We start from the raw sequence: 21,012 nt of genomic DNA on the forward strand, positions 1-21,012 counted from the left end.
AAGAAGAATTTTTATATCTCACTGAAATTGTTTTGTTTTTCTCCAGGTGAACCCCAATCAGTACAAGAAAGGACCATATGCTCAAAGGAGCATTTGGAAATATTTATGAGCTGTTCTTCAATATCTGCCAAATCCAAAGACCCTGAGGCCAAGTCATAGTTGTACTCAAACCTATGATATTTATTTGTTCTTCTTTTCATCAGTTCAAAGATGAAAAATAAAAAACTTCAATGTCAGTCTGACAGGGATTTCTTCATTGTTTATAATCTGTTTCATTTTAGAGGGCTAAGACAAATGTGACTGTATCCAATCATGCAGACCTAAGATATATTCATTTTGTATTTGGAGTAGCGAATTACTCTACATTTATTAACTTTAAAAAACTTACATATTATTTTACACTTCTGTAAATGAGAGCGACACAGCACCTCCTACTTAGCAGACTTATGGACAGAGCTGCAGTCCTTTTTGTAAACTCTAGAGGAGACAGTTTCCAGGAGCAGAACACGAACGGATTCCTTTCCTCATGACCCTGCCATCAGCTTCAAAGCCACAATGGTAGGTGATGTTATTGTCACATAATGCCATTCTGACTTCATTTCTGCCTCCCTCATCTGCTTTTAAGGTCCCTTGTAATTATTTTAGATCCATGCTAAAATTTGTGTTTAAACACCCTGTGATTAAAAACCTAAATTTAACACACAATTTTAATTTTCCTTTATTGTTAGTCCTTGCTCCTATAAATTAAGACTTTGGCAGCACTGAATGTAGGTTGGTAGTTTTCACTCTGCCTACCGCATCTGAGGTTTCTATTTATTTGAATCGGGAATTATTATGCATTCCTATACAGTACTTCTTTTCATCCCTTGAAACATATATTTGTTTCCTGAAACATTGGAATTCCTATTGACAGGGATTTACTCCCGTAATTGTTATATCACATATGGAAAAACTTAAATGTTTCAAATAACTGATGATTGTATCTGTGTCCAGCAATAGTTTTCTCCCCTTCTTTATTTTCTATATATGTCAGCACCAATTGCCATCTACATAGAGTAATGTACTCATATATGAATGGCATTCCATTCAATTTGACTATAAATAAAATTTTTCTATAGTTCTAAGATGTATCCTTGTATTTCTGTACCTATATATTTCCATATATTGCTCAAAGATAGCTTTTCACGTGAAAAGAGTAATAGATAGCTGGTCTTATGTTCAGAGCCATTTCAAAATGGATTTGCTTAAAAATGTTAAAAACAGAGGTCATTATATAAAATTAACTCCAAATAGTTTCTTAGTCAAAAAGAGATAATTAGGTGCTTCCCTGAAGAAAATGGTATATTAGGAAATTAATCTCCGTGGAATTGGCATCCTCTGTGAATTTCAGTGATTTTTTTTTAGTTCTTTATTTGATTATGCAATATGGAAACCTCCAAATATATCAGCATACTCACAGGCTTTACTGACAGCTGTTGGAACAGCCAAGCAGAAGAGGAGAAAAAAATATTAAAAACAAGAAAAAAACAATTTTGATTTTGACAACAGGATTTCAGGGCAGTTTTAAAAGCTTGAGGACTTTCTTGCACATATCAGCAGTTCTCATCAAAGAGCTTGCTTAGAAATGATGTGACTTGAAATAGTGGCTGGTGGAGATGAAGAGGGAGAAGTGGCAGTGGGCAGTGTATTAGTGCCACACATGCAGTGTTAGTTCTGCAAAGAAAGGGAGCAATTAGCTTAAAAGGTTTGAAATCATCTTGGCATAGTTTTAAAGACAAAAGAAAAATCATCCTGCAAAAATGCAGTTTATTGTTGAGAGAAGATGAGCAACGAACAATGAATTCCATCATTTTCAGGGGCAGCCTTGCTTCATACAGTACTATCCACTATGAAGGAGCACTATTTTTGAGTGTGAAAGAACTGTTTGAAAAACATTAACATAGTCTTTTGAATGTGATTGACATTGTCACTCCACTCATTTTGCTGTTGGCAAATGCCCTCCCTGTAGACTTATGTGCATCTGGACATTACTAATATTCTTCTTGTTATGCACTCTGGGCAGCTGTGATATGGAAATTTTCAGCATTGTATTTTATGGTTTATTTTTCAGCTTTTACATTGTGTTCTGGTGCAAGATGCATAAGTCAAGCCTTTTTATCTGCAGTGATCAATCGGAAAATTTACCTCTTTTCTAATCTGACTCCTCCTCAAAGTTTAAGCAAAATTTATTTGAATTCTATGTGCAATGACAGTCTGCTAGCCAAGCAGCTATTTAGTTCCATGTCTATTCTGGTACTTATTTTTTTCACTCCAGCTTTCAAAGATGATTACCTTTTTAATTGTCTTGCTTCAAAAAAGACTGTAGCTAGTATCTACCTGCTGTTCAGTAGCACCACAACACCCGCCCACATAATACCTTTCAATCAACAAAATTAAAGGCAACAAATCAAGGATTAGAGAAGTAATGAATCCAAGAAAAAAAATTAAGCACCACATCCTCTTGACTTTTAAATATGTATGTAACTAAGCTGCTTTTTTCCTCTCAGCTGCCCTGTTTCTCCCTCCTCACAGCCCATATGCACACCCACAAAGAGATCTGTGTTCCTAAGTATTGCTGACTTACTGCATATGAGCATACCACAAGTCGATCTGTTTCTTTGCACATTAATAGCCTATCAGTGAAGTGGAGGAATGAACCATCTTCAGTCAGCTAACGCTGACGGGCATTAATAAGCGGAAGTGCAATGTAACTGCCCTGTTCTCTCTTTTCTTTTTTAATTATACTACCAGTTCTGCTAAATGTTTCTAGTGTCCTAAGAATTAATCTGAATAGTGTTACCAAACAATGTTTCATTTCTGGGATGTCAAGGAGAATGGGAGAATAAGAGCTAGAATGAGGAGGGGATAATAATCCTATGAAATCATATGATTTTCTTAAAGTTGTGCTAATTTATGATAATTTTTCATTTTAGAATTACTAGTGCTTTATGGAGCACATTTTGGGAAATTCTGATTTAATTATATCACCTTTTTAGGCTTAATGTTATGCTAGTAGGACTTACCCTGGAAAACAAGAAATTGCACTCAGTACTTTTATATGTCATGTAGTATGGTGTTTAAGTGAGCACAATAAAAACTGGATAGGAGGAGACAAGGGGATAGATCTCTTGCAAATGGAAAGAGGTCCAAGAGCATGTGGGCAAAAAGAAAAGTGAAGGGGAAGGGGAAATAAGTAGAAGAAAGATATTCCCTGTACAGGAATCTTTCAACCTACAAATGGAAAGAGAGTATATAGAAGAGGAGGGAGAAAAAAGGGCAGGAAAGGGAAGGGGATTTAAAAAAATATCATGCTGTATCATGTACATGTCCCCGCTCCTTAAGATGACCGTAAACTCTATGTATTGCAAACATGCAATGAAAAAATAAATAAATTTAAAAAAGAATGACTTTGGAAGTACAACTTCCAGATTTCTAATAGCGCTTCACTGATTATTACTGGTATAAACTTGGGCAAGTCTTCTGGCTTAGTTGACTCAATATTCTGTATATAAAAATAGAAACCATAACAGTGACTTCAAAAAAATATAACGTACAAAAAGTGGGAGCTATAATGCTTATTACCCTTTCAAAATGTTACCATATGAAGCACATCCTCTCCTTGAAATCAGGATTGCATAGACTGCGTGTCTAGCATATCCTGGATATAGCACAAGTTTTTTTGTTATCATGGGTCCCAAAACTGACCACTGAATTTCAAAATACTACTTTTGATAATCAGATGGGTTGCTCTGTAAATTAAGACTTCCTACAGTAATAGTACAACAAGGCTGCATCCTACACTGGTTAGAGTATTTATAGGTCAATTTCCAGGAGTTAACATTTCCACTCCTCCTTTGCTAAACTACATGCTATTCTAGTGCTGAAATTTCAGTTCTACCAAGAATGATATTCACAGGTCCTTTAAAACATATTAAAATAACATCATGTAGGTATCAAATCGTTTTGTTCATTCAACACGTTTATACCATACCTAATGCTATGATTTCAATTGTACCATCAATAGTTGAAGTGGTACCAAAATTGTTCTGTCATCAGTAAAGGTCTTTAAGAGGTGATTAGGTAAATTGGATCCCACCCTTCTGAAGAGGAGTAAGGCTCCTATAAAAGAGGCTTCACATGGCATTTGGCTGCCTTGATCTTCTGCCCTCTGCTTTGGGAAGAATGCAGCAAGAGAGGCTCAGAACTCATGGTGACATTTTGATATTGGAATTCCAGGTTTCCAGAATTGTGGAAAAAAATTCCAATTCTTTGTTAATTAGCCAGTCTCAGATATTTTGTTATAACAGTACAAGTGCTCTAGGACATATAATTTTCTATTTACTTTTTAAGTGAAAGTCAAAGAAATGGTATGTAAATATGTAAATAACAGGGCTTCAGAGAGCTTAGGAAGATTTAAAAAATGAAGTAATGTGATATAGAATGACAAAGGTATGAAGAATTCATCCCAAAAGTCCACTTTATAGCAGGAATTGACTTGTGAGCTGGAAATTGGGTGAACCCAAGAGGTCAAGCAGGATTGTCATTTCACTCCAGCAGCTCCAGCAAAGCCACAGGCCAGAGAGAGCAATTGGGTTGACTTGGAGGAAAGCAAAAAACATCAAAGTATCATTTTTACCATATACGTTGAAAGCAAAATTGTTTGGATTCATGCACAAATTGAATATTAAATAAAAAAAGGACAGAACTTGAGCAAGTTTTGGCTCCAGAAGCATTTAAAAGCCATATTATGGAACTAATTGAATAAAATCTGAGGAGTGATAAATACACATGCAGCATTCTGTTTGGTCACACTAATTTGAAATGGGTCAGAGGAATACAAATGGAGAAATGATATGAGAAGATTGTTACATAATATAAGATCTCAGATAAACTTAAAAAACCTATTATAGGGTATTGTTTTGTGAAGATATTGTAGGCCACTATACCAATTATTAAGAGCAGAGGGGTGAGGAAAATTATGTACATGGCAGACAGAATTCTAAAATGATCACCAAGATACCTGTGTCTGGTCTCACTCTGTCCCATTTCTTGCTGTTGAGTATAAATGTGCAAAGATGCAGTTAGGTATGCTATGCAAGAGTTTGCTTTTAAAAAGGGAGGTTAGCCGAGTTACCTTGACCTAAGCAGAGAAGGCTTTAAAAGGGGCTGTAGACATCCAGAAAAGAAGTTACATGTGAGCCCAGCATAAGAGATTGGAACCAGGAGAGGACAGAGGAAGGGAGCCACATGGCTAAGACCTGAACATAACTTTGAGGAGCTAACGGCTGTTCTTGGATGGAAGCCAGCAAGAACACATGGACCTCAGTCATGCAAAGTAAAGGAATTAATTCTGCCTACAATCTGGGTCAGACTAAAACTTCTCTCAATCAAGTTTCCAGATGAAGACTTGACTTCTACCTTTTAAGAACCCAGGCATATTTTTCTGGACTCCCAACATATGGGAACTAAGATAATACAGTATTGTCAGTTTCAAGTAACTTTTCTCAGCAGAAGAATGTTAACAGTGTTTTTTGACTGTTTCCTACGGCCTACAGTTTGCTAGAAAAGTGGAAGTAGAACAGATAAATAGCATTAACATTTTCATTCCTAAAACAACACTCAGTTTTCAAGTTGAAAACATGAGTATCATGAGTCTGGGAGACATTATGAAAGAAAAGATGAATGAAATGATGGTTGGTTCTTGAAGTCCAATCAAGAGACCTCACACTGGTGTGATGGTAGCAGAGACTGTGGAAAGAAGACAGATAAAAGAAATGGTATGAGGCAGTAGCACAACATAGAAAATGGACATTCATGTTGGACCAGCCAGGGTCCACAGCATTGCGTATTTTTCTTCTGTTTAGGTCACTCTGGAGCACTAGTTCTTAGATATCACAATAGAGAAATGCAGAAGGAGATGACTCACTTTTGCATAAATATTTGCCATATTTATGTCCCATACAGACTATGAAGTACCATCATTATTTTATAGTACCAACATATATTTTATGTTGCATAAGATAATCATAGATACAAGCACCACAATTCAAGCACTTCTGTGAATAATTTAAATGTACTACTATATAACTGTTAGAATAATGCCATCATTCAATGTAAAATACAATTGATAACTTTTGAGAGAAACTTTTTAAATATTATCAATTTGAATATAACTCATAGGTTAATTAATTTGGAATTTGTAACTTTAACATGCTGCTCTACTAGATTACACTTTCAAGCAATTAGAAAAGATTAAATAGATTGTGTTCTTATTGTTTATACATAAGAGTCTCTTTCTTAGCTCCTCAAATGTGAAAGTGAGTTTAGTTGTCTGGAAAAGATAGCTTTTCCTCTCAAAGATTTGCAAATATTGTTTATTGATTTTTGCAATTTATTGTGGCACAGAAATCTGAGGCTAGGATGTTTTTAGTTTCCCTGAGGGTAATGCACTATTTGGATTTGGATCTGGATTTGTGTTTGCCGTTTTACTTCACCTAGTTTACTGATGGGAGAAAATATTTTTCTCATCACTTATATTCATTTTCCTGTTTGTAAGTTGTAGAAATTAATATCTATGTTGATTTTTTTCTGCCTTGTACTCATTACAATCCTTATCTCAACTAATTTTTATTCTTTTTCCTCTTCTCTTTTCACACTTTGAGATATTTGGTTTCAGGATTTTTCATACAAATGGCCAATTATTTTTATACTAACTTAGTTCTTCATTGTTTTAAAAATATTTTAACTTTTTAAAAAATACTTTCTGTTTGTTTTACACATTATTTTTGTATCCATTCTATTCTATTCTCATAAATAGCTACGTATGCTCCAATTGCTCAGAATCATTTTTTATCTTCTTTTGAAACCAAGGAACTTTTAACATTTTTATTTTTATTCCTGAAACAGACTGAATTTTAAAGTATTTGAAATTTTTTCATTCTTTATTGAAATAATATCACCTTCCATCCGATCTGCTGCATATTTCTTAACTGGGTACTCATAATGAGGAAAGCAACTGTATCAGAAAAGAAAAGAAAAAATATTTTAGAGGAAGTGACATTCAAACATTTCTCAACCTTCAAGAAATGCTTGGAAGTATTATGACACTAAATTCAAAGGACAAAATATTGGAAGCCTAACTAAAATTAGAAAAATATTAATTAATCAAGAAATATAAAAGAGGATTCCAATTTCATATTATACATGGTATGATTACTTAAGATGAACACTTTTGAAAGAATTATTTTAGTTATATATAAATAAAAATTTATATAACTAAAATTAATTTTAAATTTTTATAAATCTTTAATTATAGCATACTAAAATTCTTTTGCCTATTTTTCTATATGCCTGTGTATTTATAATTGATACTGATAATTTATACTTTAACAACATTTTTAAGAAGTTAAATAAGAATTGTAACTTTACCATTGATTATAAAGATTGCTTTGAACAGTTCCCATGTGTATGGTCATTGATTCTATCCTGCATTACCCCACAAAATAATAGCTCCTTTATTCAGTCTGTATAACCATGCCATGCCTATACAGTTAGTGCATTATGGTAGGATTCACTCAGTATATAATTCACAAGAATGGGAAAATATTTATGAGATAGAATAATACTTAGTATTTTCAAGTAAAATTTCTTATTGAAGCCTATAATTTCAATACTTTTAGGGCAAACAAGTAAATAAAAATAATCTATATATATGTTGAAGGGGAAAGAATATTGTTCTTCAGACAATGTAATCATTCCACTTATTATGACATAAAAACTAAAATCTAATAATCATGGCCATTTTAATGACCTCTTTTTATATATACACTGACTAAACTCATTGAAAAACACAGTTTCATTACTCAAACTCAAGGTCTCAGCTTTCCTGATGTTAAAACGGATAAAAATAACTGAATTTCTTTCTTTTCTTCTAAAAAATACCAATTCAAGGTTTACTCTGCTTCGTATTCAAAGATGAACACATAGATATAGTTGCATAATTTGAAGATAACCTAGAATGAAAGCAAATTTAATATTCCACCTAGCTTTCTGTTTAGAGCAACTCTCACCTTTTTTACTTTACCAGTTGGAGTTAGAGTTTTATTTACTCACTTTGTGCTCTTAGGTGAGAGGTATTTGTCAACTGACAAAGAAGTGGCAATTTTGAGAAATGCTTATTATATTGATTTATCAACACCATGGTAAAAGAGACATGAGATAAATATTCATGCCACCTGGAACCAGGTGCATCTTTTCCATCAGGAAATATTGGCATCTAGGAAATTTTCCTAAATAACAACAAGGATCTGTAGATGTGCACAGGCCCCAGTCAGAAGCCCACCCAGGTAACAACTGTGCAGGCACTCAGGCCCCAGACAGAGGTCCAAGATATACCATTTGTAGATGAGCACAGGCCCCAGACAGAAGTCTGCCTGGTTAACAGCACAAGTTGTCTACACAGGCCCCAGCCAGAAGCCCACCCTGACAACAGCTACACAGGTGGGCAGGCCCCAGCCCAAGGCCTGCCAAGATACTATTGCTAAGTCCAGACAGGTCCCAGCCATCATTGCTAATCCAGGAATGGGTGCAGTAATGAGCAGCAGAGAGAAAATCTCTCTGAGGTTTATTGAGAATTTGAAACACATGGGAGATCAAAGGGTTACCACAAAAAGGCAAAGCAGGTGCATTGGTTGAAATGAGAAGACACCTAAACAATATTCAAAACTAGACTAACAGATCACCAAAGACAACCCCAAGGGAAAAATGAGATGGAAAAGTCTGAAACTCAACCACCTGGACTCTGAACTGTCAATGAAAGAGGATTTGGGAAAAATGAAATCAGAAATAATTTCTCAGATAACAATAGAGATTGTGTCCATAGTGAAATACATGATTATTAACTCTAGAGAAGACACAGATTTAAAAAAAAAATAGAGGGACTGAAGAACATGATGGAATCCCAACATAGGAAACAAATGGAGTCCATAAAGTAAACATAAAAACAGGTATCCAGGAGATTGAAAATGCCATTGAAAGTTTACACAGCAGAATGAGCCAATGTTAGGACAGAATATCAAATATAGAAGATAGGACTGCAAGAAGTGACAAAGAAAAGAAAGATTTATTAAAAATACAAAGGGGCCATGAGAAATGAATCCAGCAGCTGCTAAATGATGCAGAGAAGAATAACATGTCTGACTAGAGTCACTGAAGAAATAGGAGATAGTACAAGTGACATAAAAATCTCTTACAGAAATAATGTCAGAAAGCTTCCCAAGCAAAGGAAATGGATTTTATATACAGAAAAGTTAGGTATACAGAACTCCAATTAGTCATGATTAAAAAAAGAAACTACACTTAGACATATAATAGTCAAGATTTCAGAAACCCAACAGAAGAACAGAATAGCGAAAGCAATTAGAGAAAAGAAACAAATCACATACAAAGGAAAGCCCATCAGAATCACAGCAGACTTCTCAACACAAACCCTTAAGTCAAGAAGACCCTTGAGTAAACTATTTCAAGCTCTAAAAGAAAATAACCTCAAACCCGGATTGACACCCTGCAAAACTGTGTTCCAGAATCCATGGAGAAATAAGATACTTTCATGACAAAGAAAACCTGAGGAACTTTGTGAATACAAAACCATCAATCAAAAAAAATTTAAACAATAACCTAGGAAAAGACAATGAGAGTCACAACCCCAGAAAGCCCAGCAGAATGAATCCATCAGGCAAGACAAGAAATTAATTGCAAAGGGGGAAAATCCAAAAACAGTAAATGATCATGACAACGATAAGTCAATATATATATATACATATATATATATATATATGTATATATATATATTAGCTATAACCATTAATGTTAATGTTCTCAATTCACCAAATAAAAGTATAGATTGGCAGAATAGGTCAAGAAGCAAGGTCCAACAATATGCCATATATAAGAAACAAACACATCAAAATGAAACTCTTGGACTGAGAGTCAAAGGGTGGAAGACAATATTACATGCAAGAGGAACCAGAAAAAAAGCAGGAGTAGCTATTTTATTCCCAGGCAAATATATATTTCAAACCAACACTAATTATGAGAGACAAAGGACACTACCAACTTATAAAGAAAACAATTGAAGAGGAAGACATGACAATCATAAAAACATATGCTCCAAATACTAGTGTACACAACTATATAAAACATATATTAATGGACATGAAAATCATATAAGCACTAATACAACAGTATTGGCAGACCTCAATACCCCATTGTCACAAATAGATAGATCAACTAGACAAAAAGAATAATAAAATACTAGGACTCAGCCAAATTCTTGAACAAATGGATTTAATAGATGTTTGCAGAGTTTTCCACCCTACAAAGTCAGAAAACACATTCTTTACAGCTGTGCACAGTTCATTCTCCAAAATCAACTACATATTTGCTCATAGACCATGTTTATGTAAGAACAAAGGAATTGAAGTCATCCCATTTACATTATCAGACCATAGTGTGATGAAATTGGAGATCAATAGCAAAATAAATTGTAAGAATTTCACAAACACATGAAAATTGATCAATGCACTCCTGCAAAACCAATGGGTCACGGAGGAAATTAAAGAAGAAATCAGAAATTTTCTACAATTAAACGACAATGCCAATGACATTATGACATATCGGAATCTATGGAATACAATGTAAGCGGTTTCATGAGGGAAATTCACTTCAGTGAATACATATATTTGAAAAACAGAGTGAGCTCAAATAAACCACCTACTGATGAATCTCAAGCTTCTAGAAAAAGAGCAGGACAAACCCAAAGCTCATACAAGGAAGGAAATGATAATAGCAGAAATCAATGCAATGGAGATAAAGAGAATGGTACAAATAATCAAAGAGTTGGTTCTTTAAAAAAATAAACACAATTGATAAATCCTTAGCCAACCTTCTATAAAAAAAGGAAAGAAAAACCCTAACCCATGCAATTAGGAATGAAAAAGGTGAAATTACAAGAACCCAGGAGAAATCAAGAGGATCATCAATACCTCCTTTGAGGACCTATTCACCAATAAGATGGAAAACAGAAGATATTGACAGATTTTTAGATACATATGATTTTCCAAAGTTGAGTGAAGAAGACCTAAAAATCCTAAACAACCCAATATCAATCAATGAAATTGAAAATATAATTAAAAACTTAACAATGAAGAAAAGCCTGGGTCCTTTGGTGTCATTGCTGAATCCTGCAAGACATTTAAAGAAGAACTATTGCCACTACTGTTTAAAATCTTCAATGAATTGAAAGGGAAGCAATACTCCCAAATTCATTCCTGGAAGCAAGCATCACCTTGATCCCAAAAGCAGAGAAAGACCCAATCAAAAAAGAGAACTATTGGCCAATCTCCCTAGTGAACATACATGTGAATATCCTCAATAAGATACTGGCAAACAGAATGCAAAAGATCATAAAGAAGATCATACTACCTGACCAAGTGGGATTCATCCCAGGGATGCAGAGATGTTTCAGCATATCCAAATCAATAAGTGTAATATGCTATATTAATAGGGCCAAGGACAAAAACCATATATCTCAATAAATGCAGAAAAAGCATTTGACAAAATCCAACATATATTCATTATAAAAAGCCTACAGAAAATTGGAATAGGCATTCTCTATCTCAACCTGAAAAAAGCCATCTCTGAAAAACCTATAGCCAACATCGTACTTAATGTTCAAAAACTGAAATTCAAGACAAGGACGTCCACTATCACCACTCCTCAATATAGTTCTGGAAACATTAGCTGCAGCTATTAGACAAGAGAATGAAATAAAAGGAATAAAGATAGGAAATTAAGAAGTTATATTTTCATTATTTGCAAATGGCATGATACTCTATATAGAAGACCCCAAGAATTGCATCAAAAGTCTTCTAGACTTAATAACCAAATTTGGTAAAGTAGCTGGATACAAGGTCGACACACAAAAATCAATCATTTTCCTGTATATGAAAAACAGTCTCCCTGAGAGAGAAATGGGATAATAATTCTGTTCACAATAGCAGCCAAAAAATTGAAATACCTAGGAATCCACCTAGTGAAAGAAATCAGAGACATCTACTCTGAAAACTACAGTACTCTGAAAAAAAGAGATTAGAGGATATCACAAAATAGAAAGATCCCTTGCTGCATGGTAGGAAGAACCAATTTAATGAAAATAGCCATACTTCCAAAACTGCTATATAGATTCAATGCAATTCCAATAGAAATTCCAACAAAATTCTTTACAGAACTTGAGAAAACAATAAAAAGATTCATTTTGAACAGGAAGAGACCTAGAATAGTATAAGCAATTCTAGGCAACAAAGACAATGTAGGGATTATCATAATCCCCAACTAGACACTATACTACAAAGCCACTGTGCTAAAAATAACACGGTACTGGCAAATAAACAGTCCTGATGATTGGTTAAACAGTTAGAAGATGTAGAAACAACTCCACACACTCAGCCACCTCAATTTTGACAAAAAAGCCAAACACCCTCATTGCAGAAAGGATAGCGTAATTAATAAAGGGTGTTAGAAAAATTGGGGTTCAACTTTCCAAAGATGAAAACTAGACCTTTATCTCTCGCCGGGCACTAAACTAAAACTGAAATGGATTAAAGATCTATGTATTAAAAGAAGACCTCTTGACTTATTGTTAATTACCTACTATCTACAATATATAAACAACGTTTAAAAATCAGACCTGCCAAATTTAAAGACCCAATCCAGAAATGGGCACCTGAAATGAAAAGACATTTCTCAATGAATAAAAGCAGCAAGTAAACATGAAAAATGTTCAACATCACTTGTCATTCAAGTGAAAATGAAAACAATGCTGAGATTCTACCTCACTCCAGAAAGAATGGCTTCTATAAACTTAAATCAACTAATAACAAATGCTAGCAGGATTGTGGGGAAAAGGATCCCTTCTCCACTGTTGGTGGGAGTGTAGACTGGTGCAACTACTGTGGAAATCACTATGGAGATACCTCCAAAATCTAGGAGGAGATATTCTATTTGACTCAGCTATTCCTCAGATGGGTTTCTTCCAGAAAGAATTAAATGAATCATACAATAGTGATATATGTGCACCCATGTTTATAGCAGCACAGTTCGTAATAGCTAAAACTTGGAAACAATCCAATTGCCCATCATCTGGTGACTGGATAAAGAAGAATTTTTTAAAATGGAGTATTATTCAGCTATAAAGAATGTTAAACTAGAGACACTTATAGCTAAATCAATGCACATTGAGGCCATACTCTTAAGTGAAATAAATAGGACACATGAGTAAATATTGAATATTTCTCTGGTGTGAGAAACAGTGTAAGGATCAATGAGAAATATAAATAAAATTTATTTTATTTAATGAAACAAATTTGTTCATTAGTGTAATATTTTTAAAATTTGTGGGAATAATAATAGTTATATTGGGCAGTAATTATACAAATTCAATCAAATCACTACATTCAAACCTTTCTTTTTTCTTTTTTTTTTTTTTCACCCTCTCATGGTTAAAAGAATAGTCTCAATTTTATTTTTTCTCAGATTTAATTGAGTTTATTGGTACATTTTAGGGATACAGTACAGTTACATTCATTGTTGGGATCTTGTACCTCTACATGACAAGTCTTGATTCTCATTTTTTCCCCTTACCTCTGCCCTCCCTTCACCCCCTCCTCCCCTCCCCATCTACAAACACTTTATTTTCATCTTTTACCCATCCCACCTTCCCTACACCTTTAGCTCCTTTCTTCCCATTTCTAAATGTCAGTAATCTTATTAGAATCATATCACAGAGAAGTATGTGCACCCATGTTTATAGCGGCACAGTTTGTAATAGCTAAATCTTGGAAACAGCCCATTTGCCCATCCGTTGGAAACTAGATAAAGAAGATGTGGTTTTTCTATAAAATGGAATATTACTCAGCTATAAAGAATGAGAAAATAGATTCATTCATAGGAAAATGGATACATATTGAAGATATACTCCTAAGTGAAAAAATCTGCAACAATGCATAAGATTCAAACCTTTCTTAAACTTTTTATTAACATTATTAATCAAAAAAGGCCAACATAAGTGACTAAATTTGATTTGTACCACCAGTGGTACAAGCTTGCCAATGGATCAGTTATGCACTTATCACCAGTAGTTCAAGCTAGAAAGAAAATATTAATTCATGTGGTTTTTTTGAAGTAGCCCCTGTATTCCAGATGCCTCTTTATTTATCTAACCTATGGCAATGTTTAAGCTAAAATATGTCCCCACTCATGTTGATAGATAGGGAGAGCAGTCAGATTTCAGATCTTTGCCTGATTCAGGCAGTAGCTGAGGGCTGGAATATTCCATGCTGAGACTTCAGAACAAAAGGCAATGAAGCTGGGCCTGGTGTCTAGACACGAGGGGTAGACCCTATGTCAGTCCAAACCTGAGCTCTGAGCCCTCAGAGGGTGTATTTCCAGCCAAATCCTTGCAAGTAACTGTTTCTTTTGGCTCTCACCCAGTTACTGTGGAGGGTAACACTGGGAACCCCCGATAAAGCCATTCTGCAGGTCTTCTGAATCCCAGATTCAAAACTCCCCCTTGGAATAGTGCCTAACCCTGCATTCTCTCTAGGCATACGGTGGGTGCCTTTGCTGGTATTCCTCTCCAGCTGTTACCTGTGAAAAGACTCCTGACAGAGAAAAACCTCTTAGCTGTCCTTGCAGATCACAAGAGCATAACAACTCTCTTGATTTCTTGCAGGCTCCAGTGCTCTCCTTGATTCAGCAGAGTCAGAGCAGAGAGAAAGTCCAGGCTGTTCTCTAAGCTGTGGCCTGCATCTCCACCTTTTCAACCTCTCTGGGAATTTAAATGCTCCTGTCAGTTCCATCCTGATTCCTGGCGTCCTTCCTCCTCCTCCCTTCCTTACCTCCACACCTCCCCCAACCCCTTCACTTCTTCTCCTTCTCCTCCTTCTCCTTCGTCTTCCTCCCACAGTTGTTATTTTCCAGTATCTGGATTCCAAATCTTGGAGAAATTGAATTGCTGCCACTCATCACTCCACCAGTTTGAAACCCTTCTTCATTAATACTTTTTCAGATCATGTTTTTTAACTTTTAGTGTAAAGAAGCTCAAGAATTATCTTTCCTCATGTTTTGTTCTTTCCTTGAAAATCACTTGTGTCTCCTGTAAGTAAGACTATGCCAGGCCTGGTTATGCACTCATGTAATCCCAGCACTTGGAAGGCTGAGGCAGGAAGATCACTGCTTTTGAGGCCACCCTAGGGTAAATAATGAGTTCAAGGCCAATCTGAACTACACAAGGAGATTCTGCCTCAAAAGATAAAACAAAACAAAAAAATGAATATGCTGTGTAATTACATATGTTTGAATATATAACACAGCATATATAAACAAATGTCATGCCTATGAATATAAACTATTTTAATAGCTCTAAATTTTATTATATGTCTTTTTTTGTAATCTTTTTCTTCATATAAATATAAGGCTGTTTTCTAAGGTACTAATACAATTCTACTAATGTATTAAAATGGCTATGTAAAAGCGGTAAAAAGAAATACATTTTGTCATCATCTTTGACTAATGAACACTGTATCTATGTAAGTGATTCAAGTTTGGGAAAATTATCTGAAAATATTAAAATATCTAGTAAAATCCATGATTAAAATTTTTTAATTACTTTCTCCAAATAATTTCCTATAATGTTTCTAAATTAAAACGCATAGACATTTTAAGAATAACATTTTCACCTTACCCCAGGATAATACCAGAGTCATTTGTATTGATTATAAAAACAGACAATAAAAGTGATTAAATATTTCCAGAGAGAAGGAAAATGTTTTATAAGTGGTGACTGCCACTAGATTCCCTTTCAGGCAGTGTCCAGATCACCATGATTGGAGGGAGTTATACCAAGAAGAACAGCCATTTTTCTGAGCTAAAGACAAAGACATCACTATATTAGCTATAATATTCAGAAAATATATTGGACTAGATGAAAACTCATGGCAGAATAAATGCAATAACTTCCAAAGCCTACCTAGGGGATCTTCCTGAAGTCTTTGTCTACAGCAAGACCTTGTCAAATTACCCAATGAAGATGTTTGGAGACCAAGCTACTCAATAGAGATTGAAGAAAGTGTATATGCATGGGAATAGAGAAAGCTCACTAAGCACGGGAGACACTTATTTGAAACTCAAGACAGACAGCATGGGAAATATCAGGGAAAAGACTATCTATCTTTAAAAACCAGGACCTAAAACTAAAGGAAAACAAAATGAAACAAAAAGAAAAAGTGAAGTCAAATCTGATAGGATCAGAAGAAGATGTATCCACCTGTCAGAACAAAGCCTACCACAATGGCTAACCCACTTTTTATGCTGCAATTTTAAATATGCTAGAAATATAAAAAAAATGGGGCAAAACTTTCAATGAAAATGGGGAAATAGCAATTCTAATCACAAATATATCCACATAAACTTAAAAAAGAGCAAAAAATTGTCATAACTAACTTTATCAAAATTCTTGAAAAAAGACAAAACTTTTCAGCAAATAAGCAAATGTTGAATCAAGAAAAATGCAAGCTGAAAACTGAGGGGACCTGTAATGTTTTTGTTTTCCCTGGCCCCACACCATCCCCAGTGCTGCAGCTATTTTGAGAATGGTACCTTAGTTCCTAGGTTGGGGCCATAGTCATTGATTCTGAAGAGAGCATAGCAGTCTCTTGTGATAGTCAGAATGTTTGTCCAATGTAAACTTCATGTTGAAATGTATCATTGTAATACTATTCAGAAGTGGAATCTTGAAAAGGTGATTTAGCTAAAAGAGTTCTGTCTCCATGAATAGATTAATAGTTTTATGATGGAAATGAGTTTATTATAAATGAAAAAGGTGAACTACATCTCACTCTCCCTTGCCCTTTCATATGGTGAAGACACATCTACAAAGTCATCTTGGATTAAAAAAGAATAGCTCTCACTGGACACAAAATGTGTTAGTGCCTTGACTTGGGAATTTCCAACCTCTAGAATGGTCAGTTCCTGTTCATTATAAACGACACTGTCTCAGATATTCCTTTGCAACAGCATGAAACAGAGAAGGAGAGAAAACACTTGAACTAATACCCAGTGATTAGCTTTGTCTTGTCTAATCCAGATGGATACAAGGAGAAATATTGCAGGTTTTTCAAAAATATTATAAGGTGAATGAGTAACATACAGTAGAGTAAGACAAAAGGTAAGAGTTCCCAGGCATATATATATATCAGAACTAAAAGCTACGAGAAGAAGCAGGGAAGAGTTTCTTTATGAAATTATGACATCAAAAAGTATGTGTGAATATTAGGGAGTTAGAAAGTTGTCTGCATGACCGGGACAGGATGCTTCCTCAGGAGAGACCCAAGGGGACACTAAGTGTTCTTCCGATGATCTCTATACTCATTGCAAGAAGAAAATGAAGGTAAATGATTTGCTAACGGCCTGGCCTAGTGATGACAGACAGCCTCAGGACAGAGAAAGTGTTCAATGAATGAAGGAGGGATTTTTCTTTTCTTTCTCTTTCTCTTCTTCTTCCCATTTATCTACCTTCTACTCCCATCTTAAAGTTTTTGAATGTTAGTAGGGAAGCGGTCTAATAGCTCATTTTCATAAGTGATTTCACTTTTTTTCTAGTGCAATTGAGTCTTCTTTATGAATTTCCACTTGTACTTTTTTCTTCTGATGAGTATTTCTATGATATTCCTACCATAATGACCAATGATTCAATATTCTATGGCAATGTTCATCATCATGTGGGCAAAAGTGTTGATATTCTGAAAATTAATCTGTCATGAAAAAGGATTGTTTTGTTTTGTTTTTTAATACAGAGTTTAAGGCTGGCCATGGTGGTGCACACCTGTAATCCCAGCACTCAGAAGCAGAGGCAGGAGCCTTACTGTGAGTTCAAAAACAGCCAGGGCTACATAGTGAGTGACATCTTGTCTCAAAAAAAAAAAAAAATTAAAAAAAATTTTAAAATATGAGAAATAAAAATACAGATCTTAAATCATCTGCAGGACTTAATTTCAATTCAACTTGGAAATAACCATCATAAAAATATTTATAAAAAAATACTATCATGTGATGTAGAAGACAAAACACTACCAATACTTTCTACATGTTTAAGAACTCTTTTACCTATCCTTTTGGACTTCAGAGAAATTTATGCTTGTAGGAAGTTAAAGGAATATATGCTCAGTAGATACTAATGATCTCAATTTAATTGAAAACTATGGAAAAGAGAGGGGAAAATGCATGTAAGGGAAATGTATTGAGCTTTCAGAGATGAAAGACATTAGAAGCAATGGATGCAATCTAAAGAAAGGATGAAAATATTTACAAAGCTCTCAAAAATATCCCTATTATTACTGCATTAGCATACTCCTGAAGAATGTTTCATCAGTTTAATTTTTTTGTTTGTTGGTTTTTTGTACCAGGGATAGAACTCAAGATCTTGTGCTAGCCAGACGGGTGTGGCGCCACTCAGATACTTCCCTGGCCCATCCATTATTTTAAATAGAAAGTAAACATTGCATAGAATATTCAGTAAAAGTGAAACATAAGACAAAGGACCATCTTAATAAGAAACTGGGTCAAAGTAAGAAAAAGGATGATTAAATTTTTCTTTTAATTATCTGTAGATGTAATTAAACTATATTGAATCTAAGTCATTGCATTTAACTTCACAACTTTCTGAGTCAAATGTAGATTTATGAGATCTATTAGGACGTGACAGAAAAAAATGATGCATGTTGTTTAGGATATTAAATTTCTTTCTTAGTTGTATGTAATGAGGACAATGATAAATCAGACATGCTTCGCCTACTAAGAGCAAAAATGTTGGCAGTATACACTTTCTGCAAAGGTAGGAAATGTACTTGCTACAAATGGCAAAGGTTTTACAAAATAATTAGAGGATTAATAAGTAACTCTTTGCTGTTCACTTTTTCAAATTCACTATCATTTTACTTTTTACTGATATAATTCCAAATTTTCTCAAATTTTACTTTCTTTGTCACCTTACCCAGAGATTTCTTATCAAATAAGAACCTGAATTTCTGTAAAAACATGTCAATGAATAAGCTGCAGAAAAATCAGAACAATCTGTTAACCATTTTGCTATGCTAATCCTCATTTCAGCTACAGGGACTCACAAACACCTTCTGATTTTTGTTGTTGTTGTTGTTGTTTTGTTTTATTTGTTTTGTTGTGTTTTAATACTGTCCCTTAGTGCTCTGCTCATTTTTCCTCCATTCAATTGCATGCATTTTGGTGGAATTTGGGGGGCCTTCAATGTAGAGTATCATATTGCCAGCAAATAATGAGTTTAACTTCTTCCTTTCCTCTTTATTGCTTTAATTTATTTCTCTTGTCTAATTGCTGTGGCTAATATTTCTAGAACTATGTTGAAGAGGAGTGGTGATAGTGGGCATCCTTGTCTTGTTCCTGATTTTTTTTCTTATTGTTTTTCCTTTTATTGAGTTTATTGGTACATTTAAGGTATACAGTAAAATTATATTCATTATTGGGCTCATGTACCTTTACTTGACAGGTTTTGGTTCTCATTTTTTTCCCCATTCCCCTGCCCTCCCTTCACCCCCTCCTCCCCTCCCCATTTACAAACACTTTATTTCCATTTTTTTTTATTTTGTCATTTTTTTTCTTTTCCCTTACCTTTCCCCTAGCCTTCCCATTCTCCCTACACCTTTAGCCCTTTTCTTCCTATTTCACATGGTCAATTATCTCATTAGGATCTTATGTGCTATTTAACATTAAGGTTTTCAGTTTTTGGCCATTTAATATGATGTTGGCTGTTGGTTTTTCATAGATAACCTTTATTAAGTTGAAATATAGACTGTTTATTCCAATATTTGCAGGGTTTTTAATCATGAATGGGTGTGAATTTTGTCAAATGCTTTTTCTACATCTATTGAGAGGATCATATGTTTTTTGTCTTTGACTCTGTTAATAAGATGTATTACATTTATTGATTTATGTATGTTGAACAATCCTTGAATCCCTGGAATAAATCTGACTTGATCAGGATGTATGATCTTGGTGATGCTCTGTATTCTGTTTGATAGTATCTTTTTAAGGGTTTTTGCATCTATATTTATTAAGGAGATTGGCCTGTAGTTCTCTTTTTTTATTTGGGTCTTTCCCTGGTTTGGGAATCAAAGTAATACTTGCCTCTAGGAATGAATTTGGAAGTATTGCTTACCTTTCAATTTCATTGAAAAGTTTGAAGAGTAATGGCGGTAGTTCTTCTCTAAATGTCTTGTAAAATTCAGTGGTGAATCCATTAGGACTTGGGCTTTTCTTTGTTAGTAAACTTTTAACTACATTTTCAATTTCACTAATTGTAATTGGGGTGTTTAGAATTCTTTCACCTTCATTCAACTTTGATAATTCATAAGTATCTAGAAAGCTGTCCATTTCTGCTGTGTTTTCCATTTTATTAGAGTACAGGTTCTCAAAGTAGGTATTGATGATCCACTGGATTTCTGTTGGATCTGTTCTGACATCACCTTTTTCATTTCTAATTGCATGGATCTGAGCCTTTTCTTTCTTTTTTTTGACAAGGTTAGCGAAAGTTTTATTGATTTTGCTTATTCTTTCAGAAAACTAACTCTTTTAATTCGTATATTTTTTGTATCATTTTCTTAGTTTCCATTGCATTGATTTCTGCTCTAATCTTTACAATTTCTTCTCTTGTACAAACTTTTGGTTTTTCTTGCTCTTCTTTTTCTGGGCATCTAAGGTTCATCATTACGTTGTTTATTTGAGCTTGCTCTGTTTTCCTAGTGTGGACCTTCATGGCTATGAATTTTCCACCTAGAATTGCTTTCATTGTGTCCCATAGATTCCTGTATGTTGCATTAGTATTATCAT

This window comes from Fukomys damarensis, unplaced genomic scaffold (assembly GCF_012274545.1).
Source record: "Fukomys damarensis isolate Sample0158 unplaced genomic scaffold, DMR_v1.0_HiC HiC_scaffold_14, whole genome shotgun sequence".
Lineage (NCBI taxonomy): Eukaryota > Metazoa > Chordata > Mammalia > Rodentia > Bathyergidae > Fukomys > Fukomys damarensis.